Source organism: Lagopus leucura, unplaced genomic scaffold, assembly GCF_019238085.1.
Source record: "Lagopus leucura isolate 7727_CA_CO unplaced genomic scaffold, USGS_WTPT01 Super-Scaffold_100039, whole genome shotgun sequence".
Taxonomy (NCBI): Eukaryota; Metazoa; Chordata; class Aves; order Galliformes; family Phasianidae; genus Lagopus; species Lagopus leucura.
This window is the reverse complement of record NW_024962288.1, coordinates 2,661,315-2,666,945: the sequence shown is the minus strand read 5'-3', so window position 1 is coordinate 2,666,945 and position 5,631 is coordinate 2,661,315.

Below are 5,631 nucleotides of genomic sequence, written 5' to 3'. Positions count from 1 at the left end.
GCCAAGGAGCCCGCAACCAACTGCCAAGGGCTGCTCCTCGTCACCGGGCAGGTGTGCAGCTGATTGGGTACCTGCACACGTCCTCTCCTCCCTCCCCATCCGCCCTCCCCAGAATGGAGCAGGAGTCACCGTAAATACACCTGGGACTTCAAGGCAGCCCTGCCAGGGCTGAGTTCCCTGCCTGGAACACAGCTGAAGGACGAGGCACAAGGCCAGCGTCCAGCACTCGGCACGACTGGAGAACAGCAAGAAGCAATTCCAAGCCTGCGCCCAAGCTAAAGCTTGCTCGATAATCACTGAATCTCAGCTCTGCGAAAAAGTAACTCCCACAGGCAGTGCTGGGGAGGAGGAGTTGGTGTATTTGCTCCTCAAAATCTTACTTCTCTGGAGACAGGAGAAAAACCAAAGCATCTGGCAGGGAATGGGGAGGGAAGGAGGCAGCAAAGCAAAACAAAACACACTGAGCAACCAACAACCACAAAAAAGAGCAGTTATTAGAAAAGCAAATCCAGCATACCCTGCCATCGTTTGGCACTGAGTAAGACAGTTTTATGGAAGGCACTGGTATTGAAAGAGCAGCATAAACCCATGACACCTACAGAAAGCATTCTGTAAGATCCAGATTCTTCTTTAGCACCTCACCAACAAGCAGTATGTGAGCAAGCAAAGGGTTAAGACAAGCACACCCCCATCTCTCTGCTGTAACTAATAGGTCTCATCCTCTCTCTGCTATTCCCATTCTCGCCACCAAATCTCACAGTATTCCTGTAACTTCCCTTTCCTTTAACATTTACTCTTCTCCATCCTGAAGTCCAAGTTACAAATAAGTCATTTGTTTAAATTTTCCTTAACGAAGGCATGCAAAGTTTCTCTGGCACAGGTAATAACTGCACTCGTTTCCAATGCTCTGGTAAGACTGGATCTATGGGTCAGCCTGCTTTGCCTGCGATGGCTTAAAAGGGAAGCAACAGCTATTTTGGAGACAATCCCTCATGAAAGCATGCAAAGAAGCAATCTCAGTTTCTTCCTACCCATTAATACAGCCCTTCTCCCGGCCACGGCATTAGCTTAGCCATGGAACCCCACCTTGCAAGCATGCACCCTATTCGTCCCACAAGTAACACAACCCAACTGCCTGAAATCCCATCAGATCCACCCCTGTCCCTTCAGACAGACTCATTTTAGGGGAGAATTATGCCAGACAGCTGAGCTACCCCAGCAGTTCCACAGTCCTTGCATTTACATTCTATCTCACATTCCTAATGAGTATCATCAGGGATCAGGTTCACAGTCCGGGTTATCCATGTAGCTTCCCTATGTATAGCCCAAACCAAGATAAACAACTGAATACATCAGCCTGGAAGAGTCTCAGCTTGTGAAATCCACACTTACAAAGAAAGCCCATCCATGAGCTTTCACAGTAGCTCTGAATATACATAGGCAGCATGTTATCAGAACACCTCCAACACTAAAGACCTTACTAACATACTAAAAGCCTTCAAAGCTGTTCTCATGCTTTCAGTTAAGTACATGAGACAAGAGTTGCTGTAGAGCCACACCTGGCAGAAGCATAAGGTACTGTATATACATCAAAATAGACATATTCTGTTGGACGTTGTCTTCTGAGTGAAGAAAAGCATTTGAACAATGCTCTCAGATATATGGTTTAACTCTTATATTTATTTATTTCCCTCTATACAGTCAGGAGTTGGAGATGATGATCCTCAGGGGTCCCTTCCAACTCAGATAATCCATGATTCCACATGACCCCACAGATGGCCCAGCTTTTGAGAGACAAGAGATCAAGCAGCAGCAAAGCCAGAAACATTTGAGAGCACGTTTGGCTCCAGAAGGCTTCACACCAAGCACACCTTGCCCTAAAACAAGCAGCTATGTTTCAGGTTGTTCCTTCTTGGTTACACAAAAGCTGCCACGTCTGGATGTAGATGGGCACAACAGCCCATAACTGCCTTTCTTTTATCCCTTAGCCATTTTAATTCTTGTCCCATTTCCTTTGCTAACTCCATCCAGTTGCTTTGATTTTTCGTTAGGTTTTCAGACAGACTGAGACAGTCACAGGGATGAGTTAGCTGCACAGTCACAGGTTCCTAAAGCAACAGCAATAATTCAGCCAGGCTTGTTGCAAGGCAAGGCAGAAATTAAAGGATTCAGAATGAAAACAGAATTTTTTAGTAGTACATTTAATTACTCATATAAGCCAGTAAGCAAGCATTACAGAAAATACAAGGCCTAATTGGATAATGAGGTGCATGCAACAGCAGTTCTCCACCTGGAGCCTTGTGCATATTTACACCAGCCTGGTTATTTGTGACATTTCAGGGGAATAATCATCAAGTTCATTTCCCGGTTTGAGAGGACAGGACAAGGAATTGAACAGAGAGGCACAGCGAGTCTCTAACTGAGGATGGACTCAATCAGGATAAATATCCCAACTCCGGTTTTGAGCTTCAATTCACCAGGAGAGACCTCCACTAGAGATGAGCCAGGCCAACAGGGACCAGCTCATCTTACTCAAATACAGAGACAAAGAGGCATGCCAGCACTCCCAGCACTCGCTTTGTTCTCATGAATCACTGGTACCAGCCCAGCACTGCCAACGTCACGGCTTTAGCGCATGAGTTATTCCTGAAGGTATCTATGGATCCTGCCAAACCTACGTGTCTTGACTTGCTCAGGAAGCCTGATTTATTTATTTTATTTCAGGACCAAAAAGGAGAGGGTAAAATAACCCCCCACATTTTTAGACTGCGAGGAATTTCAGCTGGGCAAAACACACGATGTCTGGAGACCCAAAGGCTCCGGGTCCTTCTGCCATCGCAGGGACTGTCAGTGCCCCAGCACACAGCCCCAGCAGAGCTCGGTGGCAGTGGGTTGGATGGAGCACAGTGGCCAGGCCCTGCATTCAGCTCCTTGAGGAAGCATTTCATTTGCCAGGCATCCCCAAAGTGATTTGTTAGCTAGAAAATCAAATGCAAGAGAATGGCACTGCGATCTGGAGTAGAGTGCAGAATTTGAATGTAGCTCAAACCCCCTTCCATTCCAACTTTTTTTCCTCTAGAAAGGTTCATTTCTAAGGAATACTGAATATTAAAAAAGCTCAAAAGTAATTTGCACTCCCTCCACTCCATTGCAGACCAAGAAAATCCTCAAACAGCATTACCTACCCATCACGTGGAGCCATTAAGATTAACAGATTACAGCTTCTGGAGTCACCAAGGCAGTGAGATTACCCAGGCCCCAGCTTGCTCCCAGCCTGCCATAGAAGCAGCACCCAGGCCATGGCCTGGGGCACAGCACAATGCAACAGGCACACAGGCTCTCTGCTCTGCCCTGCAAGACCCAACTGGCACCTCCTGGCTCAACAGCCAGCAAGAAACAGCAGCTCTCAGGCCCTTCAGTGCAAGACTCAATTTGTCACGCTATTGGGAAGAAACCCCAGCTCCTCCAGGTGTGTCTGTACCAATCCAGCAAGAATGGAGGCAAAGCACCACGTGCAGCATCACCCATTGACCCTCCCTGCCCTGCATGGTGAGGATGGCTCAGACCCGACAGCATACAGGTCAGACCCTGCTTAAAACAGAACACGAGCTCTGTGTCAGAGCACATAATCTGCTTTACTGTGCCTAGGAGTTGTAACAGAGGATTAGGATGTTGGGTGGTGGGCAAACAGCACCAACAGATGAATCCTAAGCAGACTGTGGGCACGCAAATGGTTTTTAATCTCATGTTAAAAAATAAAAAATTCAAAGGAAAAAAAAAACATTTAAATGGTGCATAATAATTTAGTTGTGAGAAACTGAAACACTGAAGCATAAAAAAAAAATAAGACTCACTGCAAACACCAAAACCCAAATGATTATTTGCATGCAGCTTACTGCCTTGCCCTGAGGCTCGTGGCCACTGGACGAAGGCAAAAGGCAAACAGAAGGCAGTGCCCTGTTGTCTGCTTGGTGCTGCTGTGGCTTGGGGGAAAGAAGGAGAAGATCCAGTGCTGTTTATGCATATGTATATTTAGATCAGTGAACTGCAAAGTGGTTTAAACCTAATTACTACCGTAAATGTAATTTAAACCACCCAAAACCTTTCCACTGCTCAAGGAAGAGCTGTGACAATGGAAGGAAGCACTAACACACAACAGCTATTCTTAATAGAAAAAAAACACTTACTCTGATGAATAACCAAGACCTACTTACCGACATACACTGAACATCTTTCTGCCTTCTGGGCATTTTCAACTGGATAAAATTAGAAACCACAGCGGATTTCTGAGGATGACCTTGTTTATCTCCCTATTCAAACACACGCCTGAACACTTGCTGGTGCCAGGTCTTGCAAAAACCATGTCTTTCTTGTGGGATGCTGAAGGCAGAAAAGTGACATGCAGTACAGTCCTGGACTAATGACCACCTGGCTCTTGTTCACTTCCTCTAAACACAGGGACCTGCAGTGACTGCAACCAGCTGACAGAGTGCCACGCACCATGTGTAAGGTGTGATGGAGGGTGGCAGGAGGGGCAGAGGATCAGCTGGGACCTTGCTGGCTGCAATGAATCACCACAGCAAATGGCAGCCCAGCCGGGTCAGCCCAGCTCTCAGGGACTGGATTCCCACGGCAGAGCTCACCCAGCACCGCTGTCATCTCTGGCAGAGGCTGCACTGTGAGCACATTGCACCTCCTTTATTTTCACTGAAAAAGAAGAGGGAAGAGCTCAAATTCCAAAGTGTCCATCCCTAGCCCTTTCACAAACCTCATTTTGATTTCGGAAAGTTGGATTTCCCTTTCCCTTTGGGTAAATGGATGGGGCAATAGCTACAAATAGCTCATTTCTGATACTCCTCCTATCCGCAGCTGCTGCCCCAGTTCCCAGTCCAGAGGTGTGATGCACTGGGCCGTCACCCTGTTTGTTTCCTCACCATAATCACAGGCAGTGGGATGGGCTCCACGGGCTGAACTCACCATGAGTCAGTGTGTTTTTGGGCATCCCATAGAAGTTACTGCCCAAAAAATGCCAAGCATCCACTCTCTTAGAAAAGAAGTCATGCACATGGCTCCATGATCAGCACAAATGCTTTAGAGCTACTGAGGTTATGAGACAGCTGAACAGCAGCTACTGATAGCTTGCCTCAGATAAGCAAGAGTTTCAGCAAGGACAGCAAGACAGTGGGAGAAATAATATGGGAGTGATACCATCATAGCTACACAGCTACGGTGGGTTAGACTAAAAGCAAAATTCTACAGGTCCAAGCCTGGACAAAATACAAATGAAGTTCAGCAAGTTATGTCTTTTCTGTGTGTGTGTGTGTGTGTGTGTGTGTGGTTTTGTTGGCTCCTTACTTTTTTGAGGGGGTGGAAGAATATTTAGTTTAGTATTTTAAACACATTACATCTGCTCAGATGTTTTACATTGGGTGAGACTAGCTGAAACTATTTCATATACTACATTGGAATCCATCCTGTCTTACTGCAATTTGTCTTGTTGGATGATTTTAATAAAAACTAGATCCACTTACCTAGGTATTCCAAACTGTTTCAAGATCTAAACATCTAGAGAAAAACAGCCCCCACAAAGGTTCTTCCACAGGAAGGATACGGAAATACCGAGCATTTTGT